Source organism: Furipterus horrens, unplaced genomic scaffold (genome assembly GCF_987537825.1).
Source record: "Furipterus horrens unplaced genomic scaffold, mFurHor1.1.pri manual_scaffold_5, whole genome shotgun sequence".
Lineage (NCBI taxonomy): Eukaryota > Metazoa > Chordata > Mammalia > Chiroptera > Furipteridae > Furipterus > Furipterus horrens.
The window spans coordinates 122285639-122309736 of NW_028327175.1; the positions used below are offsets into that span (position 1 = coordinate 122285639).

At 41.5% G+C, this 24098-nt stretch overlaps 1 long non-coding RNA gene and 1 pseudogene across 1 annotated transcript in view; one reads left to right on the forward strand and one right to left on the reverse strand.

Annotated features, from left to right (window-relative positions):
* Positions 1-2783, forward strand: part of LOC150009687 (uncharacterized) — a 20433-nt gene extending 17650 nt beyond the window's left edge. The window contains exon 3 of the long non-coding RNA XR_016511195.1: positions 2269-2783. This is a non-coding gene — a long non-coding RNA (uncharacterized LOC150009687). The remainder of the gene's footprint in view (positions 1-2268) is intronic.
* A 15432-nt stretch (positions 2784-18215) lies between these two features.
* On the reverse strand, positions 18216-22825 carry LOC150009688 (elongator complex protein 3-like; annotated as a pseudogene).
* Positions 22826-24098: the final 1273 nt, after the last annotated feature.

Here is a 24098-nt window from a genome sequence, read left to right on the forward strand (position 1 = left end):
ACCCTCAATGCCTTTTTGCTCATTTTTTTCTTACATCCTTCTTTAACTTCCTACCTAAGGAATTAAAATACATATCTTCATAACCAGTAAATTCTTTAAAAGTCCAAAGAGAAAACCTCAGATTTTTAATAATCAAACTGACAGTGTAACTTCAAACTCTTGAATAACAAGCCTGTGTTTATAGGAGAAAGTCATGAGAGGGAGGCGAAGCTTCCCAAAGGAAGGGCAGAGAGGGAAAGCAGCAGCAAACTAAACACCCACGGTGCCAGCTGAATCCTGACATATGAGAGTATCATCCCACTGTGCAGAAGAGGGAAGTGAAGCTTTAAAATATTATGTAATTTTGCAAAAGTTACACTGAGGGCTAGAGCTTGGCTCAGAAGTCAGTCTTGCCTGTCAGAAAGGTGTCTGGCGATCATCCTCTCTCTGTCTCTGTGTGGAATGGTCCAGTCAAAGAAACTGTTGACTTATGAGTTAAGGGTCCATCTAACCCTAGTCCCTCATGGCCTAGATGTCATTCTGGACTTCTCTGTCCCTGTATTCCAGATTTTTTTTTAGATGGGTCCATATGAAAAAGAAGAAGAAGAAGAAGAAAAAAGGCCTCTTTATCTCCCATGCCTCCTAGCTATGAATCTGTTGGGTTTACAAAATATTCTTTTAAGACTTTCCCTTTATATTACAAAAGTGACCCACACCAAGTAGGTTCATTTCCTTCCTCCCTCCCTCCCTTCTTTCTTTCCTTCTTTCCTTTCTTTTCTTCCTTCAGTAAATACATATAAGTGCTTACTCTCTGCTCTTCTAGGCACTGAAGATATGATTGTAAACAAAACAGATAAAAATTAAAACCCCAAAATAAAAATTCCTACCCTTACAGAGATTAAATTCTAAGAAAGACAGATAAACAAAATAAGACAAAAGTGGGTAAGCGGACTAGGAAGTGTCAGGGTCAGGGAAGGTGTTGAAGTTTTGGATAGGGAGGCCAGGGGAGACTGAGAAGGTGAATTTTTAGTAAAGACTTGAATTAGATGTGTAATAGTCAACTGTGGACTGCTCCCTGTGAGGGAAGCTGCTAAAAGACTACCCACACTACTTGCCATCACTGAAGGAGTTTAGAAGGGGAAAAAAATCACAATGACTGAAGTTGATTCTTTTCCTTCTTAACAGTCCCTTTTGTTCTTTCTGATTTTGCCCTAGAGATTTTCTCACTTTTCCACAGTTTCTCACTTTTCCATTCTCCCACGAGACTCACATCTATTCTGCCAAGTCTGCCCTTCCCTTCCTTATCCCAATTCCACCCAAGGTAGCTGAGAAATGAGGTGGCCACTGAGGCAGGTGAGCAGGTGGGCAGGGGCCCTAGCATGCTTCCTCCAATTACATGGATCCAGGCAGTGTGAAGTGGTGACTGGAGCAGGGGCAGATGGCCCAGCACTGCCGTCCAGATCTCTGAAAACTGAGAGGATGTAAACACATAGAATTTTATTTTTGTTTTGGGGTATATCTCCTTTGTGGAATAGCTTTGTTGAGATGAAATTCACATACCTCACTAGTCTACTCACAGAGCTGTATAATCATCACCATAATTTCCACATAAACTTTATATCTATTGGGAGTCGCTTCTTATTTACTCTCAATCTCCATCCCTGACTCCCACCCCAACTCTAGGTCATCACTAATGTGCTGTCTCTGTAGATTTGCCTATTCTGGACATTTCATGTAAATGGCTTTACTTGACTTTTTTTTTTTTTTTTTTTTTTGGAAGTTAGGTGAGTGACCACTGAAGAATATTAAAAAGGTGGGGTTTAGAACATCAGTAGTTGAGAAGCTCTTCTGAAGAGATAAGGGTAACAGAAAGGAAAAGCAGAAAAGGGAAATAACTGGTTTCTGTTTTATTTTTTATCGCTCTATTTTTGCTCTGTAAATTACTCCAAATGCCAGTAACAGGAATACTAAATAAATAAAAGTGGGAAGTGTTACAAATTAAATTGTCTTTATGTCTCTGGACGATTTGTTTACCTGCTTGTTTATATTTATGCCTTCTGATGGCCAACATTATGTGTAAAGTGACTGATCATGGTGTCAAGTCAGAAAACCTGAGTTCCCCCTTATATAAGCAGGCTGACTTACCTGCTTTCAAATTTTTCTGCAAAATGAGGAGGTTAAGGGATAGAGGATTAGTCCACTCTTCTCTCCAGCATCATCTCCTGAATTATAGGCAATCAGTCTTTCTGGTATCTGGTATCTGTTGATAGTCTCTTATTTTATTTTTAGATGCCCTTCTAGACTTTTCCTGCCATTCCTGGAACTTCTGGGTACAGAAAATGAAGGAAGATGAGAAGATAGCAATGTGAATTGCTTGCAGTTTGTATAACATGTCATACATTTACAAAGCCTCTACGCATTTATCAAGGCTGTTTCATAGAAAGAACTAGAAGGGCCCTTAGAGGACATCTAGTCCAATACCTTCACATTGAGATGAAGAACGAAGCCTAAAAATAGCATGTGACTTGCCCAAGGCCACACAAGTGAGTGCCAGAGCCAGGGCTGGTTCGGGCTTCCTGATTCCTAATTATTTACACTTGGTTAGGAGGAGGCCAAAGCAGAGGCTGATTTAATGGTGGGCCCTGACTTCTGAAGGGACCCGCAAAAACCCAACTTTACACTTTTTTCTAATGACACCAAGTTTGGTTTCATACGTGCAATTTTAATTACGTACAAGTTTACAATCGGTGGTAAAACCTGATAGTATATTTATATTCACTTATTTTCATTATTTCATTACTACACTGCATTGGCCCCGCGCGGCTGCGCTACTGCTCATCATACTGCTCATCGGAGCAATAGCATCGTATTTGCTACTTTGTACTTACAAAGGTCCTCCTGCAGTGCAGACTTACGATATACGTAAATACGCAGGGGTGTAAATTAGTTTGTGGTTATGTACTTGTTTCATTTACGGTTTAAAAAATAGTTTTCTGTGCATATAAATAAATATTTAGGTAAGTTGAAATTATATTAAAATAAAATTCCTATTGTTGAAATTATGTTAAGATAAAATTAATTCCTGTTGTTACATCAGCACCTGGATTTTCGTAGTTTATGAATAATTTTTGAATTTACTTAAATATTTTCACATTTGTAATTTTAATTTCAAGTAAAATTCTATAACTTTTTGTTCAAATTTCTGATTGTTACTCCTATTATACATATACTATCATTAATTATAATTATACTTTTACATATGTTCAACTATTAGTTCAAAACTTTCTGATTATTATTATGCTATTATTAATTATATTACACATATATTCAAATTTTGTTGGAAATAAAACATTAATAGTACATAATATTTTTTATTTAGTTAAAAATATGGTTAACATGTATTTTTATTTTCCCTGTCTCTCTTTTTTTAAGGGGCCCAATATTTTCTTCTGCGCCCAGGGCCTCAACTGACCTTAATCCGCCTCTGGGCCAAAGCCCAGAGAAACGCAGAGACTTCCATGAAGAATAGGGCCTGTCAGGGCAGCCTTCTTGGAAATCATCTCCTGAGTCCCATCCTTTTATAACAGGGGCTTAGAGGAGTGCCAGCCCTTGTTTTGAGGTTTTTCAGTATTTACTGGACCTGGATTCAGACCTCCAGAATCTCACCGCATGAATAACCAGGGAACCTGTGATCGCAGGGGTTCCCAGAACCAGAGACATCTTTCCCTGTGCCGGCCGGGACAATTTCTAGGGGCAGGGCTCAGGTGTCCCCCCTCTAGGCAGAAGCCTCCAGGTTCTTGCTCCGAAACTGGCGGGGAGCAGCCAACCCATAGTGGCGTGGCTTGGGGGCGTGGCGTGATGGCTACGGGCCAATCCCAGGCCGCAACGTGTAGGGGTGGGATGTCCGCTTCCTCTGTCCCACCCTGTCCATCTTCCTCTCCACCTCTAAAAAGGTGTGTGGTGACCTAGGTAAGCAATGGGCCTCGTGTAACTTCCACTTGCTAAATTTGCTGCGTCCCTCCCCTCTTTGCGCAACCAGACCGAGAGCGAAGTCCTCTAAGGAGAAAAAAGGCCGGAGATTTTGATTGGTTGGTTGGATGAGTCAGGTACAATCACTGGAGGGCCGAGCGCAGAGAGAAAGGCGACCTTGCCGAAGCTGGACACGCACATTGTCGATGAGCTGAGCGGAGAAAGGACTTTGGTGACTGGAAAGTCGGTGTTTCCAGTTCAAACTAACACTTCTAGCTATGGGTGAAGATAGTGGGAGTCCAAGAACCCCTGGGTCGCACCACCCATTATTTTTAGTTATACTTTCTTGATAGTAGTTTTGCGAAGAATACGGGCATTTGATGTTTAAATTTAACTTTGAGCGGCTACTGTGTGCCAGACATGGTTCTAACTGCTTGGGCTTAGAGAACAAAACAACGGTTTCTGCCTCCTTGGAAGCTTATATTCTAACAAGTGGAGAAAATACATTATGTAGTGTGTTAGAAAATGGGATAAAGATGTATGGGGGTATGGAGAGCAGGACTGAACTAAGATGGCGTCACTCCTGTCAACAAAGAAGCCATGTTTAGAGTATGCACAGTAATGACTCCGAGGGATGATGCAACCCCTCAAGTATGTGCAATACAACGTGGTAGGCAACATGTGCTTATCTGAAGGTAACACCACACTCTCAGAACATGTGCGGTAGAGCTACATAACATGTGCTTATGAGGTGGCACAAAATGTGTGAATCAAAGGCTGATGCAACATTGCATTGTATGAGTATGAAAGCAAAGGCCTTTGAACACACAGTTGAGACAGTAGAGAGGAGCTGAGACAGCTGAGAGAGGATCCATTGCTCCAATGGACCCTGCTCTAGCTAACTCTGAAGCCACTGTAGACTCTGCCTTGTAAGATGCTGACTGGTTGGTTGCCTCCCAAACCCGGACCTAATCTGGACTTCTTGGGATTTGGGTTTGTTATCACCCAATTCTCTTGTATGATGTTATTGCTGATTGTTTCTGAGTGATTACTATTGTTATTGGGTTATTTTAGACTTGGAATGAATCTGTATTAATAAAAGCTGAGTGAATAGCATAGTCACCAGTGTTGACTCACTGTTATTTCTTGGTGCTGGTTTTGCCTGTAGGACTGGTGGCCATGTAAGTGGCCTGGAGCCACTGGTCCATGACAAAGGCTGGAGGCTGGCTTATAGGAAAGATTATAGTGCAGATACTCCTAAGCTTAGAGTATATCTAGTGACAGCAGGGGCCGGGGGGGGGAGTAGGGGGTGCAGAGCAAGTTAAGAGGGAGCAGGATGCATCATTAAAAAGGTGGCCAGGTTAGACACCAGTGAGAAAGTGAGATCGGAACATAAAATTGAAGGAGGCAAAATGGTTAGCCAATGAGCTATCTGGAAGCAGAGCATTCCAGGCAGAGGGAACAGCTGACAGATGTTACTGAAGAACAGCAAGGAGAAGGGTGTGGCTGGAGCATTGTGTGTGAGGGAAGAGTGGTTGAAAGGTGTGGAGAAATAGAAGTTCAGGTCTTGGATGGTCTTGGATGCTTATCTGTTACTCTGAAATAGGGAGCTAATGAAGGGTTTTGAGCAGAAGAGTGACATCATCTGACTTATCTTTTGAAATAACCATGCCGGCTGCTGTGTTGAGGACCAATGGAAAGAAGGGGAGAAGGCAAGGCTAGGTTATTGCAATAATGCATGCCACAGTGTGTAGGAAATGATGGTAGTTTGTACAGGAGCGGTGGTGATGGAAGTCGTGGAAATGGGCAGATTCCAGATATATTTCCAAGGTAGAGCTTAGAGGATTTCTCAGAAGATTGGAAATTAGCTATGATTTAAAGACAGAAGTTAAGAATCACTCTAAGGTTTTTGACCTGAGCAACTGAAGAAGGAGTTACCATCAATTGAGGTAGAAAAGGCTGGGGATGGAGCAGGCCTGGGAGTCAGGAAAATCAATACTTACAAGTGGAGTGTTTCAATGAGAGAAATACAGAATGACCAGAGCACGTAACAGGGTTTGGTAACTTAGGGTCAAGAAGTCAGGGTATAAGATCAACATCTAAAAAAATCAATTGTACTTCTGTAAGGGTGAAGAGCTACACCAGTGATTCTCTAATGAGTAATGTAGCTTCATATCAGAATCACCTGGGAAATCTTTTCAATCAAAACCACCAAGGCAATCTTTACTCCCCAAAATCTTCGGAGAAGGGATAGTGGGAGCAGGCATTGCCACAGTGTGTGCAGTCTGCGGCAATGAAGACTGAGGGTGCTAAGAAGGAGGGAGGGAAGGGTATCTAGTAAAAAGCTCATCTTATGGAACAACTATTTCCCCCAAGTTGGAAATCAGCCATCAAGTGACAGGACCAGAGAGAATCATCCTGTAAAATCTCTAGATTTTTACTCTTTTAATTACATTTTTATTTATAAAAATGATATAACAAAGACATTAACAGGCATTTACTTACTTCTAACTTTTCCCAAAATTTCTTTAAAATGAAAGTAAAGCCCTGGCTGCTGTGTGGCTCGGTTGGAGTGTCATCCCAAAGTGGAAATTTTGCGGGTTTGATTCCTGGACAAGGCACATACGTAGGGTGGAGGCTGGATCTCAGGTCTCAGTGCGCCTACAGGAGGCAACCAATTGATGCTTTTCTCTGACATCAGTGTTTCTCTCTCTCTGTGTCTCTCCCTTCCTCTCTCTCTCTAAAAAGCAATGAAGCCCTGACCAGTGTGGCTCAGATAGTTGGATATCATCTTGCAAAGTGAAGGGTCATCAGTTCAATTCCAGATGGAAGCAGAAGCCCGGGTTGCAGGTTCAGTCCCTGGTCAGTGCGCACATGAGAGGAAACCAGTTGGTGTTTCTCTCTCACATTGATGTTTCTCTCCCTCTCTTTCTCCCTCACTTCCCCTCTCTCTAAAAATAAAAAAATAAAATCTTATTTTTTAATAAAAGCAATGAAAAATGTCCTCAGGTGAGGATAAAAATAATAATAAATAAAATGAGAGTAAAGAAATGTTTAACAGGTTTAAGTACACAAAGAGAACTAGACAAAAGATGCGAGCAGGTAAAAAATAAGTAACACTTTTTGAAGCTTGAAAGCATAGAACCCTTTCAGGTAAGTATGGCAGGCTATTCAGACCAATCTATGCACTGAAAACAATAAAAATGTGGGGTAAAATGTGTAATAATTTTAAAACTCCTTAAAAGTGCTGACAAACAATGATCTAGGGAAAGTGTGAACCCAGAGAAGAACCTGAGCACTGAAACTACCTCTACCCTGAAAGCATTTCCCAAACCAGGTGATCTGGAGCAGGCTTCACAGAACAGAAATCCAAGCCTTGGGTCTGCCCATTGATAGAAGAGATGCCCCTTGCTGGGATCAAAAAAGAGTAAGCCAGGAGTGAGCTGGCACAAGTTCCTTGCTCCAGGGGATTGCTTGGTGCTGAGCTGAGCAGAGGGGAGAAACTACAGTAGTCCCTCTCTATATCGTGGTTCACTTATCGCAGCCTCACTGTATTATGGGATTTTAAAAATATTTATTTATCGCAGATTTTTCGCTATACTGTGGGATTTTGTGGTACTGTATATGTATGTTGTTAAAGTTACATAGGTTTAAGAGTGTAGAATAGGGTTAAGAACATAAGTAGTGTTTATAAAAGTGAGGAAAAGGTTAATAAGGGAGTGGGAAAGGTTAGTAAGGGACTGGAAGTGGTTTATAAGTGTGTGGGAAGGTTTATAAAGCCTTAAAATATATATAAATACTAAAATAAATGTAAGGTTCCTACTTCGTGGATTTTCACCTATCGCGGGGGGATCTAGAACGTAATGCCCGCGATAAGTGAGGGAATACTATATTTCTGGGAAATTGTGATGATAAACAAGCTCTGGGGTAGATATATAGCTCCAAGTCACATCACTTGTATAGGAAAAAAAATCCTCAAGCTGTAAATTTAGTTCAAAATGGCTGCAGATTGACTGTTTCAGCAACCGGTGGGAGCAATGACAAATTCCCTCAAATAAGTTTTTTTCCTGGCTGGTGTGTCTCAGTGGGTTGAGCACCAGCTTGCGAACCAAAAGGTTAGCTGTTCAATTCCCAGTCGGGGCACATGCCTGGGTTGCAGGCCAGTCCCCAGTTGGGGGTATGTGAGAGACACCCGTTTCTCTCTCACACAATGATGTTTCTCTCTGTCTCCTTCCCTCCCCGTCTCTCTAAAAATAAGTAAATAAATAAATAAATAAATAAATAAATAAAATTTTAAAGGTTTCTAGGAGAATGTACAGTCAGAAACATCCAAGCACACAGAGAAATAGCAGAAAGCAGGAAAAATTTAACATTGGAATTATCACATCAAATTACAAAATATCTCTATTATGTTTAAAGAAATAAAACATATACTTGAAAAATATTTGCAAGGAGCAGGAAACACGATCACCACCACTAGATGACCTAGCTGAATTGAAAATAAGTCAAACAGAACTTGTAGAAATTAAAAACAATAAATGAAAATAAAAACTCAATAGAAGGGAATTTCCTGATCTCATAAACAATATACAAAAATTTTACAGCTGAGATAATATTTAAAGGTGAAATATTGCATATTTTCACTCTAAGGTTGTGAATGCACCAGAGATGTTCACTTTTACCACATCTATTTGATTTTGTACTATAAGTCCTAGCTGGTGCAATGAGGCAAGAGAAAGGAAAATCACAAGTATCAGAAAAGAAGTAAACTTGTCTCCATTTGCAGGTGACATTACTTATAATGAATCTGTAAAAACAGCTACTAGAACTAATAAATGAATTTAGATTTGTCTAGGATATAAGATCAATGTACAAAAATCAGTTAAGCTGTAATTTTTGTATATCATTAATAACAATTGGAGGAAAATACAGATGGAGGCGTAAATAGACACATTGCATCTCCCTCCACAGCTAAGAAGGAATACAACTACCGCAAAACTGGAGACAACTGGAAGTTCCAGAAAACGGAGCTGCATGGAAGTCCAACAAAGATATAAAAAAGAAAGACTCATCCAGGCAGGTAGGAGGGGTGGAGCTGGGGCGGACAGGACCCAATGCGGAGGAAGCAGTGGAGGTGGTGACAGCTGCTGCGGCCAGCTGGTGGAAAGTGCAGTCACATATTCAAAAAAGTAGGGAGGGACACCTGGCGAGTGCTCCCAGCACCAGACCAGACCGCGCAGCTCAGAGTTCCAGCACCAGGGAAGATAAAGCCTCATTGATTCTGACTGTGAAAACAAGTGAAGGCTGGGGCAGAGGAAGAAATTGCCTGTCTTTCAGCAGAGTCCATTTGTTTACATGGTCCCCATGGTCCTGGAATGTCTGCAGACCCACCCACTCTGAGAACCATGGCTAAGGCAACAGCTACAGAAGGGCCAGTCCCATATGGGAAGTGGGAGAAGTGCCTGGAGAAGGGGTGAGTGCTGAGCAAGCACCATTATTCCTTCTCAGACCCCTCCCCCATATACAGCGCCACAACGTGGTGAAACTGGTCACTCTATACTGACAAATACCTAAGGCTCCACTCCTTACAATGTAACAGGTCCGACAGCTCTACTTAAGACACAGAGGCAAACAGAGGAGACAGAGAAGTATGGCCCAAAAGAGGGAACAAATCAAGGTTCCATTGGGAGAACTAAAAGATGAGGAGATAGCTAGCCCAACAGATGAGGAGATAGCCAGCCTAACAGATGAAGAGTTCAAAACACTGGTGATAAAGGTGCTCACAGACTTTACAGATATGCTTAAGTATGGCAAGTGCAGAAGGGAAGAAGTGAAGGCTATGCTAAGTGAAATGAAGGAAAATCCACACAAAACCAATGGTGAAAGGAAGGAACCGGGGTTCAGATCAATGATTTGGAACATAAGGAAGAAATGAACAGTCAACCAGTACAGAATAAGGAAACAAGAATTGAAATAAATGAGGAGAGGCTTAGGAACCTCTGGGACAACTTTAAACTTGCCAACATCCAAATCATAGGGGTGCCAGAAGGAGAAGAGGAAGAGCAAGAAATTGAAAGCTTATGTGAAAAAGTCATGAAGGAAAACTCCCCAAATTTGGTGAAGGAAATAGACATACAAGTTCAGGAAGCACAAAGAGTCCCAAACAAGCTAGACCCAAAGAGGACCTCACCAAGACACATCATCCTTAAAATGCCAAAGGTACAAGATAAAGAGAGAATCTTAAAAGCAGCAAGAGAAATGCAGAGAGTTACCTACAAAGGGGTGCCTATAAGACTATCAGCTGGTTTCTCAAAAGAAACTTTGCAGGCAAAAAGGGACTGGCCAGAAGTATTCAATGTGATGAAAAGCAAGGACTTACAACCAAGATTACTCCATCCAGCAAAGCTATCATTTAGAATGGAAGGGCAGATAAAGTGCTTTCCAGACAAGGTAAAGCTAAAGGAGTTCATCATCACCAAGCCATTATTATATGAAATGTTAAAGGGACTTATTTAAGAAAAAGAAATAAAAACTATGAACATTAAAATGACGACAAACTCACAGCTATCAATGGAACCTAAAAAATTAAAACAAAAACAAACTAAGCAAACAACCAGAATAGGAACAGAATCATAGGTATGGGGATCATTTGGAGGGTTATCAGCTGGGAAGGGGAAGAGGGAGAAATGGGGGAAATGGTGCAGGGATTAAGAAGCGTAATTGGTTGGTACAAAAAAGACAGGGGGAAGTTAAGAATAATATAGGAAAGGGTGAAGCCAAAGAACTTATATGCACGACCCATGGACATGAACTAAGGGGGGTGGGATTGCTGGAGGGAAGAGGGGGAACTGGGCAGAGGGGCGCAAAGGGAAAAGAAATTGGGACAATTGTAACAGCATAATCAATAAAGTATACTTTAGAAAATAACAAATGGAAAATAAAATAGAAAGGATGTCCATTCTTACCACTCGTATTCAATAAAATGTTGGATATTCTAACTCTTGCAATAGGGCAAGAAAAGAAAAAACGTCATGCAGATTGTAAAAGAAGAAACAACTGGTTACCACTTACAGATAACATAATTGTTTATGGAGAAAGTACCAACGAGTCTACCAAAAACTGCTAGAACTAATAAGCAAGTTCAGCAAGAAATCAGGATACAAGATCAACATTTTAAAAATCAGTTGTACTTCTATATGCTAGCAATGAACATGTGGACTCTGAAATTAAAAGTACAATACCACCTATAATCTCTTTCTATCTCAAAAAAAAAAAAGAAAGAAAAGAAATACTTATGTGTAAATCTAATTAAATGTGTATAGGACTTGTACGCTGGAAACACAACACTGATGAAAGAGATCAATGATCTATATAAAAGGAGAGACAAACTGTTCATGGATTGGAATCCTCAACATAGCAAAAATGCTAGTTTTTCCTAAATTGATATACAGGGTTAATGGCATTCTATCAAAATTCCTGCAAGATTTTTTGTGGCTATAGACAAGATTATTCTAAAATTTCTATTAAAAGGCAGAGGAACTAGAATAGCTAAAACTTTTTGAAAAATAACATAATGGAAAGAATCAATTTACCAGGTGTCAAGACTTACTCTATGGGCAGCAGTGGGGGGATTATCTTCTGGAGGATGGACCCCTTGCAGTATAGGCTTCCCCCACCAGGTGAGTGTTCTGGGAACTTATCTGTATCAGTGTACCAGTTGGCATTGTTGTGAGAGGTTGCGTTTAGCTTCAGTGAATTTTTTTTGAAGACGCAGTGCATTTGTTTATTTCCTAATAGGCGACTTATGAGGACACCTGCCCACACTGTGCTGAGTGTTCAGCCGTTCTTGACAAAAAATGGCAAAACCCCCATGCCCCACCCTTCTTATTCACCTGATCATACTCCAACTGATATGTTGGGTTTTTTTCTTTCCCTAAATGAAAAAAAGACCTCAAGGGAAACATTTTGCTAATGTGAAAGAGATGAAACAGCTGAAACACTAAAAGGCATCAAAATCAACAAGTTCAAAAACTGTTTTGAATAATGGCAAAAAATGTCTTGATAGGTGTACTGCATCAAATGGAGAGTTCTTTGAAGGTGACTGATGTCTAAACATGTAAGAATAAAAATACACAATTTTTTTTTATAAATAAATACTGGGTTTTTGGGGTCCCCTGTTACATAGCTAGAAATAAACAAACAAAAATGTTCCCAAATGATTTACAAATGTGCAGAAACAGTCAACAGTGCTGGAGCAACTGGAAATCCACAGGCAAAAACAAACAAAAAGAACCTTATACAAAAATTAACTCAAAATGAATTACATGTAAATGTCAAATGTCAAATGTAAAAACTACAACAATTTCTTTTTAAACATAGGAGAAAAATTTCAGGATCTAAGGTTAGACTAAGAGTTCTTAGACTTGACACCAAAAGCTTGGTTCATAAAAGGAAAAAATGGTAAATTGAACACCAAAATTTAAAACTTAAAATTACCATACAGTTCACCAATTTAAACTGTACAACCCAATGGCATTAAGTACATCTACACTGTTGTGCAACTATCACCACTATCTATTTCCAAAACTTTTTCATCACTCCAGATGGAATCTCTGCAACCATTGTTAGAATACACTGGGTCTAGGAGGACCTGAGCCACCATCTGTGCTGAAACGAGCAGGCTATGCATCACCCACCATGCACCTGATCACCATCATGAGGTGCACTATTTTCATAGACATAGCCGCGGGCATCCTGCTGAGACCCGGTTACACCCCATTGCCACTTTCCCTCCCCCTTGAGCATTTCCCAGAAACAAGGACCATAAATCTCCTGGCAGCTATATCCCTAATCAGAGGACATTGTCGTTTCACAAACACCTACACCCTGGATGTCTGGAACCGACCAGCAGTGTGACTCCCCCTTTACCCCCCACCCACCGACCCCGGAGGTCTACTCCACACCCTTAAAAACCCCTCTCACCCTTCCCTTGATGCTGCTGTCTGTTCAAACTCAGCCCACCTGATGGCAGTGTCTCCCTTCTAATAAAAGCCCTTAATTGACTTTTCTGGCTTCAGGTCCTTTCTTAGCCACCTCGGCTACCTAACAACCATTAAGCAAGACGTCTCCCCCTAGCTCCTGGTAACCTCTAATCTACTTTTGTCTCTGTGAATTGACCTATTCTAGATACCTCATAAGTGGAAACATGCTGTAACAGCCGAGTCTGGTCAAATCGCGGGGGCGGGCAGGAAAAAAACCTGATCTGGCACAAGGGAGGCAAGAGGCTACACCCCTCAGCTGGCAAAAAAGTCTACCTTCCTAGAGAAGGGGCGGATCTCTGAGAGGGGCTGAGAAATGCCAAAAGCAGTCCCAGACCAAAACCAGAACTAGGGCGTGATCCCATAACCCGGAGGCAACAGCAAACAACTAACACCACTCTGACATCTCTTGCACAGAGCCTGCATGTGTTACAGAGTGGGGGGGTCTCCAAAAATCCCCAGAGCCCACAGATTGGGAGATGGGGAAAAGGAAACAGCTTTTAAGATGCCTTTGCATGACTATGGCTAGTAGCTAGTGTCTTAAGCTATGCAAATGACTTTGGTTCTTCCAAGGCTCCAAGAAGATGGGAGGGGTTTTGACCATGGGATGGTGCAGAAAGAGCATACAGAGCCTGTGCAAGGTTCTATGAATGGTCAGAACTGGTTACCATTCCCACTGTGTCAGAGAATGCAGTCAGGGGTTTAAAAATAGGTGGCAGACATTTTGGCTAGGGAAAACACCATGTGGCTTAGGGAAGAAGAAAACAACATATGGCTTTGAAAGGGCAGAGAGAACCATGCATGATCCAGTGTAACATGGCACATGTTTTCCTGGACTGTTAAACGAAGGCTGATGACATCGTACCCCAGATTCTGAAGGAGACAGGTAACAGATAAAGGATGGGGAACTTCTGGGCATGTTTTTGGCTTCTAGCCTTTTGGGGAGCAAAGGAAGTGCTGAGTCCCATGGAAGAAAAGGGCTATGAGCTGAAGTGCTCACTGCCCTCCCCAGGTTGGAATACTGTAAATAAAGACCTGTTTTCCTCAACACTAGTTGTTGGGTTTTACACCAAGGCACCACGTGAAAGAACCCCCTTTCACTCTGTAACACATGGACTGTGAAGGCTAAAAAAGGTCACAACACACATATAACAGGTGACACCCGTCCCCCACCCTCAGTGATGTGGCGCCCCTGCAGGGCTAGAAAACCCTCCCACATGCTTCCAGATCATAGTGGCCAGAGGAAGGGCCAAGACACAGTGCAGGCTGACGCTTATGGTGGACACTGGCCCAAAATTGGCTGGAAATATGGACACTTGTGAAAGTGGAAAAGCCGGTGTTCTTGCTGCCTGTCATCTACCAGACCCAATAAGCAGAGACAGGGATTGAATCTTTATGGGTGCTTTATTCAGATGGTCAGCGATCTGCAAAGACAGTGGGCTTGTACCCTAACAGACTACCTTAAATTCCATTAAAACAGACCCTTTTTATAAGGTGAAGAAAAGTATAGGTAAGGGGTTTGGAATTCAGGGAAAAATTTAATCAGATAAAAGCTGCAGCATTCTTTCATCTCTGTCCTGGGTGATGGTCCTCTCACCCTGGAGTACAATGGCTCAGATGCCACCTTGATTGCTTGCAGTCCTCCTGAGGCACAGAGGTGCAACTGCTTATGGTGTCCTGGAGTCAAGGTGGGTCGTACCTCCAGTTTCAGAGACAATAGCTTTTTACATACATTGATTACTAAGCTTATTAGCTGTTACCTAAAACTAAATTTTTCCAACATTTGAGTCCCCCATCACTCTCACAGCACATAAAATTCTGGGAAAAAAGTTAAAATGGAGGACGCACAAAAGCCGTTCCCCTTTTCACTTCCCCTGGCTTGCATGGTTGGGAGCCAGCTTGTGGAGGCCGAGTACCGCGCACAAGATGCGTGCCCCACCAGCCATGCCCCACTGGCTGCCATACTGCTCCCAGCTCTTGCATTGCCCTGCTCACACAGTCTGGAGCAGGCTCATGCGGGACACGCATCTCACCAGTAGCAGGATTGGGCAGGATGCTGTGGGCCCTGCGCCACATGGCACGGGACCTGGACTGCTCCCTTTCTCTTGCCCTGAAAGCAGTGCACCAATGCATGGGCCTGGGATGCTCCTCAGCCTCTGAGGGTGCAAGTAGCCCTGGATGCGGGGCGGGGGTGGGGTGGGGGCGTGGGCAGTGAGCTGAACCTCTCGCACACTGGCTGCAATAATCTGATAATGTGTCCCAGCCCTGGGAGAGGGTGAAAGCTTCGATGAGACAATTGAGACACTGGCCTCACCAGTGTGCGCTCCAGAGAAAATAAAAGCCTGGAGCTGGAAAGGTGGAAACCCATCTGTGTAACAACCGTGGACTCCAGAAGGGCAAATAAGAATGGAGAGGGGTCTCTGGACATGGATTTGGATTTACAGTCTTTCTGGGAACAAGGGGATTTCTGTGTTTTGCAAAAGAAAATGGCTTGGAGCAGGGAAGTCCCCCAGTTCCCCCGAATTAGGTACCTTGTTAATAAACACCTTTTTCCTTCTCCACCAATTTCTGTTTTATAATTATACAGAATGGCAGGCAGCTGAATCCCATTTTGCCTTGTAACAATACAATTTTTGTCCTTAAGCATCTGGCTTATTTTACCTCACATAATGTTTTCAAGGTTCATTATGTTGTAGAATGTGTTAGAACTTCATTTTTTATATGACTGAAGTTATTTCATAGTGTGTATATATGCAGCACATTTTGTTTCTCCATTCATCTGTTGATGGACATTTGGTTGTTTCCACCTTTTGGCTATTGTGAATAATGGTTTAATGAACATTGGCATATAAATATCTATTCAAGTTCTTGATTTCAGTCCATTTAAAATGGAATGGTTTTATCATATGGTAACTTTATGTTTAGCTTTTTAAGGAACCACCAAACTGTTTTTCATAGCTGCTGCACCATTTATTGACTTATTTTATGGCCTAACATATGATTTATCCTGGAGAAAGTTGCATGTGAACTCAAGAAAAATGTGTGCTTGGGTGGAGTGTTCTATATATTTTTGTGAGATTTAGTTGGTTTATATTGTTGTTCAAGTTCTCTATTTTCTTACTGATCTTTTGCCTTGTTGTTGTATTCTTTATTGAAAGCGGGGTATGGAAACTCCTACTATTATTGTAGAACTATATATTTTCCCTTCAATTTTGTCAATGTTTGCTTCATGTATTTTGAGACTCCATTATTAGGTGTGTGTATATGTTTATTATATCTTGTTGTACTGAGCATTTTATTGATGTATAATGTCTTTTATCTCTTGTAGTCTTTTTCGATTTAGAGTGTATGTTGTATCGCATCTCGGCCTTTTGGCTAAGATCAAGTGTAGAGTGTATGTTGTCTGATAATAATATAGCCAACCCAGTTCTATTTTGGTTACGATTTGGATGGAAAATCTTTTCTCACTCTTACTTTCAACCTCTTTGTGGCCTTATATCTCAAGACAGTCTCTTGTAGACAGCATATAGATGGATCCTGTTGTTGTTGTTTTTTAAATCCCATCTACCAATCTCTATCTTTTAATAGGAGGGTTTAATCTGTTTAAATTTAATGTGATTGTTGATAAAGAATAATTTAATTCTGTCCTTTAGCTATTCGTTTTATGTGTAGCTTATGTTTTTCATTCATCAGTTCTTCCATTACTTCTTTTTTTGTATTCATTTGATGTTTTATAGTGTACCATTTTGATTCCCTTTATGTATATTTTTTTATTATATTTTTAGTGGTTACCTTGGGGTTACAATAACCATCTTAAACTTACAACAATGTGGTTTGGGTAGTCATTACCAACTTAGTTTCAATACTATACAAATAATAAGGGAGTGAAATAGGCACATTAGCAACTGTGCAAAGAAGCCTAGTAAGTGTGTGAGCAGCTCTGGAGTAGGAACTGTGTGGGTTTTTACACACTAGTCATGGCTATAAGCCCCTCTGGGGGAGGGTGGGCATGGGGACATAAAAGTTCCCATGGGTAGGGTGGGGCCAGTGTCCCAGGGCAAGCTCTGAAGGTGGTGTGTGTAAGCTATTGGCAGAAAAACACAAGGAATCCAGGTTCACAATGTTGGTAAAAGGGATCTGAGGATGGGGGGGGGTGAGGATGGTGATGGTAATCACAGTATTTAATAAAACATCTAGGGAAAGCTTGGGCTTCTCTCTCCCTCCCACCCCACCTTCCCCACTCTGCATGCAAAGCTGGAGCGTGCCACTAATACTCATACAGCAATGCACGAGCTGACTCAGTGATCCCACAATCAAAACTGAAGCGTGTCACTGTGTGTTTGCATGTTGGGAAACTGTCAGCTTTTTTTTCCTTTCTGTTTCTCACAATGACTTCTAATGTTCTACATGAAGCATTCTGTTTACCAAATGTGTCTTGGATAGAGAAAAAGAAAGAGGTTCCTAAAACCTTTTCTCCTTCCACAGCTGAGATTCCAAATGCTAGTAATGGTCAGACAGGCAGCATAACAATGATTGTAATAACAAATTATAGCTTTATCGAACACTTATGATGTGCCAAGCAGCATTCTAAATGCTGTACATTCATCATCTTATTTAACCCAACAACTATAGAAGGGAGATACCATAATTATATCTGTTTTATGGATAAGTAATCTAAGCTAATAAATGGTGGAGCTGGGGTTTGAATCCAGGCTGTTTTGCCTCAAGAATGTGAGCTCTTAACCTCACTTGCTGAAAGGTGTAATTAACAGTGGCAGGGTTTAATTTCTCTCTTTTTTTTTTCCTTTATTTTTTTTTACTCCTCAAATAAGAATACCTAGTTTTATTCCATGGATTCTGGAATACAATGAGTTGACTAATTTGTTTTAGTCACTGTATTTGAGAAGGTCACTTGCTTTCCTCATGCAGAATTTAGAAACTGGATACATGATTTAAGCCTTGAAAAATGAGTGACTTCTTGAGAACACACAGGAGAGGGTGGCGCAGGAGATCTGAGCACCAGGGGCTGGGTGCTTGGTCACCACATGCTGGTACCATCTGAAAGCAGTTTCCAGTCTCTGCAGCTTCAGGACAAGGGTGAAGCCTCTTGCCAACGGCTCAGGGTAGGTTCATTTGCTTTGCTCAGCCTTCCTGTTAAATATTCAAAATATGTTGAATCTCTATTTCCTGTCAGGGAGGACACTGCATGGAGGTGAACTGGTGTAGTTATTATTTTAGAGTCTTTACCATGTGTGGGTCTTGTAATCTGTAGCCAATATTTCTGTAGAGATGCCTGATGCCAACCCCTTATATAAAAGCTATTCTCCCAGATCCATGTTCTTTAACTATTCTTTCTGCTTCCTCCATCAACAGCCTGCCAAATCCCTCATGCTGAAATTTAGTAGAATCTTGAATGATCACAGGGACTACACTTCTATATACATGCAGCTCTCAGACCATGGAAATACATCCAACCAATTCAAAATGGAAGGTTTTCTCTAAACACTTTTGTAATCACAGGAGGCCAATCAAAATGTTTTGATCTGGGTCTTTGTATGATAAGAATGTTTCTCAGCCAGCATTTGCAACCTACTCTCTCCTTACCAATTCAACTGCTATGGCTGGACTTTGTGATGAATTTCGTGAATTCCAGCTTCTCTGGTTCTCACATCTTGACACTGTATTCCAAGGTCTTTCATTCTTGCAAATGCCTGCTCTCTTAAATTACCATGCCAGCTCCTGAGCTAAGGTCACTGGAATATCTCCCTGCACTCAGTACACTCGAATCCATGGAGGCTCAAAGACAAGGATCCAAGCCACCAATTCGATCAGGTCACTAGGAGAATAACATATCTTCCTGGCTTCCACAGCTCATAAAGCTCATGAATCCCCAGGGAAGAGTAAAGTATTAAATCATCAGGATGAAAAGCAGGGTTCTCAAAAAACTCTGTAAACTGTTCAATATCTCTCTCTGTTCCCACATTTGGCAGATCAGGCATCATACAAACCACAGCTTTGAAACCAGAATCTTTGCCCAGGTGAAATAACTCACATAATACCTTCCCATCTGGCCCTTTTGGTGTCTCTGGCCACATCTTCATAGACACTATGCACTCCAATCTCCAACCTCTTACAGCCATAGGTCAACATGTCACTTAAACACTGTTTCATGCAATAATCAAGTCTGCTCACAATAGTAATTCCAATACACTTTGTGAGGCTCCTCTCAGAATACTTGACTGCCTCGTAGATATTGTTGGAAGTATGTCCTAACAAGACATCATGTAAGTTTCAAATAAAATAATCTCTGTTCTTCTGGAAGGGCCATAAACATTCCACCCACCACAATAAACTACTTTATCTGCACTGTGACCAAGTTGTTTCAACTGTTCTATTCAGTGTCTTCTCTGAAGAAAAGGGTTGTATCTAGCATGGATAGCTAGCATGGAGGTTGGCTCATATCCAGTGTAAGACTGGGTCGAATATTCAAAAAACTGAATCAGGTCCACCGGGGCAGTACACACATATACTAAGTCTGTCCAGAAGGTATCCAGTCATGTAATATGAAAAATATAGATCTTTATTTTTTTAAGTATATTTTATTGATTATGTTGTTACAGTAGTCCCAATTTCTTTTCCCTTTGCTCCCCTCTTCCCAGTACACCCCTTCCCTCCAGCAATCCCACCCCCCTTAGTTCATGTCCATGGGTCATGCATGTAAGTTCTTTGGCTTCACCCTTCCCTATATCATTCTTAACTTCCCTGTCTATTTTGTACCAACTAATTATGCTTCTTAATCCCTACACCATTTCCTCATTTCTCCCCCTTCCCCTCCCAGCTGATAACCCTCCAAACAATTCCCATACTTATGATTCTATTTCTATTCTGGTTTGCTTAGTTGGATATTGTTTGTACTTTTTAGATTCAGTTGTTGATAGTTGTGAGTTGGTTGTCATTTTAATGTTCATAGTTTTTATCTTTTTCTTAAATCAGTCCCTTTAACATTTCATATAATAATGGCTTTGTGATGATGAATTCTTTCAGCTTTACCTTGTCTGGGAAGCACTTCATCTGCCCTTCCATTCTAAATGATAGCTTTGCTGGATAGAGTAGTCTTTGTTGTAGGTCCTTGCTTTTCATCACATTGAATACTTCTTGCCAATCCCTTCTTGCCTGCAAAGTTCCTTTTGAGAAAGCTGACCATCTTATAGGCACCCCTTTGTAGGTAACTCTCTGCTTTTCTTTTGGTGTTTTTAGGATTCTCTCTTTATCTTGAAACTTTGGCATTTTAAGGATGATGTGTCTTGGTGTGGTCCTCTTTGGGTCCAACTTGTTTGGGACTCTGTGCCTCCTGGACTTGTATGTCTATTTCCTTCACCAAATTTGGGAAGTTTTCCTTCATTATTTTTTCACATAAGTTTTCAATTTCTTGCTCTTCCTCTTCTCCTTCTGGGACCCCAGTGGTTCAGATGTTGGCATGTTTAAAGTTGTCCCAGAGATTCCTAAGCCTTTCCTCATTTATTTCAATTCTCGTTTCCTCATTCTGTACTGGTTGACAGTTCTTTTCTTCCTTATGTTCCAAATCATTGATTTGAACCTCGGGTTTCCTTCCCTTCGCCATTGGTTTTGTGTGGTTTTTCCTTCGTTTCACTTAGCATGGCCCTCACTTCTTCCCTTATGCGTTTGTAGTACTCAAGCATATCTGTCAAGCATGTGAGCATTTTTATCACCAGTGTTTTGAACTCTGCATCTGTTAGGTTGGATATCTCCTTGTCGCTTAGTTCTTCCACTGGAACCTTGATTCATTCCCTCTTTTGGGCCATACTTCTCTGTCTCCTCATCTTGACAGGCTCCTGTATTTGTTTTCCTCTGTGTCTTAGGTAAGCTGTCGCTCCTGTTATGCTGTAAGGGGGCAGAGCCTTAGGTATTCGTCAGTATAGGGCGACCCGTTTCACCATGCTGTGGCGCTGTGTGTGGGGGAAGGGTCTGAAAGGGAACAATGCCGCCCGCTCTGCACTCGCCCCTCTTTCATGCACCTCTCCCACCTCCGTATGGGACTGGTGCCTCTCTAGCTGTTGCCCTGGCCATAGTTCCAGAGTGAGTGGGTCTGTGGATGTTCTAGGACTGTGGAAGCCCTTCAAACAAGTGGACTCTGCTGAGAGACTGGCAGTCTCCTCTGCCCCAATCCCCACTGGCCTGCACAGTCAGAAGCAATGAGATCCTATTTTCCCCGGTGCTGGGACTGTGAGCTGTGTGGCCTGGTCTGGGGCTGGGATGCTCCCCCAGTGTCCCTCCTGTCTTTTTATAACATGTGACTGAACTTTCTGCCAGCCTGCCACATTTGCTGCCGCCACCACACCACATCCTCTCCACCCCAGCTCCACCCTTTCTACCTGTCTGGATGAGTATTTATTCTTTATATCTTTGTTTGTTGGACTTCCATGCAGCATGATTTTCTGGAACTCCTAGTTTTGTCTAGTTTTGAGGTAGTTGTATTCCTTCTTAGTTGTGGAGGGAGACGCAGTGTGTCTGTCTATGCCTCCATCTTGGCTGGAAGTCCAATAGAGACTTTTATTGAAGAAGATACAAGACACAAGAAACATAGACACCTCAGTCCCCTTCAAAGTAGGCATCTCAGGACCCCACACAGTTCTCCTAATTGCCATCAGCTGCCCTGTCGTACTTTCCTGAATTTCATCAACGGTCTGAAATCTCTTCCCTTTCAAAGGTTATTTTAGTTTTCGGAAAAGCCAGAAGTTTCAGAGTGTCAAATCTGGGCTGTAGAGGGGCTGACTCACCTGGGTGATTTGATGTTTCACCAAAAAATTCTGCACGAGACATGATGCATGAGCAGGCACATTGTTGTGATGAAGCTGCCAATCACAAGTTGCCCATAGCTTCGGTCTTCTGAATTACCCGAATAGTTTCCACGGAGTAATGTATAAGCTTAACGCAAAATCTGATGCAGATGTGTTGCTCTATTTGGTCAGTCATTTTTAATGCAATGGCCACACAGTACACATGCTCACTCAATAACATCTACTGCCCCCACTGACTAGTCAGTGAAGTCGTCATTGATCACACATACGCATTCCAGTCCACTCTCCTTGGCTGCCAGGTTACATCAATGTCATGCAAACCATTCTCGTTACATTAACAATGCCTGGACTTTTTCCAAACAGACCTCGTATTTCCCGTAAAACTGACACGTGGACATCTGTGGGATTTGCACATCAGAGCCACACCACCTTAGGGTTTTGCCTTTAAGTTGGGGACCAAGATGCTTTCCATATTGAGGTGGGACTGCAGCAACGATGCCCACCTGGTGAGGCTGTGCTGAAAGGCCATATTTGGCAGCTGTCTTGGTTTTCACCTTATTTAGACCTATGTCTCTCCCCTGTTCATGGGCTTCAATTAGTTCTTTAATAACAGCTCCTATGGTCAGCATCATTAGCTCAGCAGGGCTAAGATCTCCCTTCTACTTCTGCCTCATTTCTCCACCGTCATAGTTGCTGCCACCTCAGATACTGTGAAGGGTTTTAATTTCTTTTAATGCTCACCCGAGAATATGTTTATTGATTTTAGAGAGAGAGGAAGACAGAGGGGGAGAAAGAGGGAGGGAGAGAGAGAAACATCAATGTGAGAGAAATATTGATCAGTTGCCTCCCAGATGTGCCCCAACCAAGGATTGAACCTGCAACTTAGGCATGTGCCCTGCCAGGGATCTATCCCGCATCCTTTTGGTGCACAGGACCACATTCCAAACAACTGAGCCTACCCAGCTAGGGTGGTTTAATTTCTTATGTGTTAAATAACACCAAAGATTCATGAAATAAAACATTTAGTAATACAAGGAACAACAATTATTGGAAATATTCTAACACATTTCCTGAACAAGTAATCAAAAATAAATAGACATAGAAGATATGACTATAAAGTTTTTTACCCTGAAAACAAATAGTATACCTTCTTTTCAAGTTTCATGGACAGTGACAAAATTCAGTAACTAGTAAGCCACAGAAAATATTTTGATAAATTTTGAAAACTGGGAAGTCTAGAAGTCAGTCTTTAATCAAAATGCAATTCAACTAACAATAATATAAAGCACACCACTTAAAAATTGAAACACATAAACAGCATCTCAAATTACCCTTAGAACAATAAAAGTCTATTTAGAAAATAATTAAAAAATAGAATATAGTCAAAGCTATCTGCAGAGGTAAAATCAACAAGCACTAAGTGTTTTTAGTATCAAAAACATTAAAAAAAATGAATGAGTTAAGCATGCAAGTTGATATTTTGAAAAAGTGTATAAAAATGCCCTTCCCAAAGGGAGAAGGAAATATTTGAAATAGAAAACAGAAAAAAACACGCACCCACAAGCCTAAGAGTAGGGGAGGTGTCCCTTCCAGCCTATGGATAGAGAAGCACGTAGCCCTGCTTCATATGAACTTGGTCCTCTGACATGTATCCTCAGTCCTCCTCATTCCCACCACTCATTCTCCGCATAGTGTGCTTATCTGTTCCCAAGACTTCAGCTACCTTCACTCTTTTCTCTATGTCAGCACCACATCTTGAACTCACAGTGCATTTATGGTGGCATCTACATGAGCTCTACAATAAATTCTTCCCACTTGTGACTTCCTTTCTATTAGACTTCAGGTCTTCACGACAAGAAGCATCTCCCGATCATCACTGCATCCTCAGAGTCTGGGATGTGGTGGGTCCTTAGTAAACGTTTGCTGAATGAAATAATGAGTTGGATGGGCTCAAGCACTGATTCCTGAATTGCATTTGGTCCCTAGTTGCTTCTATCCCCACTGCCCAGCCACAGTCCCCCAAGTCAATGTCATGAGGTCTGAAATGAATTATTCCAACACTAAGAGGAGTAGTTATGCAACCAGTAATGATTGTATTGACAATGTCAATAAAATGAGGAAGTGGGGCTTCAATTTTTTTCTTATTTCCTCTTTTCCACTGAGTAATTAAACACTTTTCTTGTGAAATAGAAAATAGTCCTCTCTACCTTTAAAGCCTGGTTCAAATGCCACCTTTTTGGGGATCTCCCCTGATCTCTCCAGCTAGGAACAGCTGCCCCTTTTCTGGGCTTCC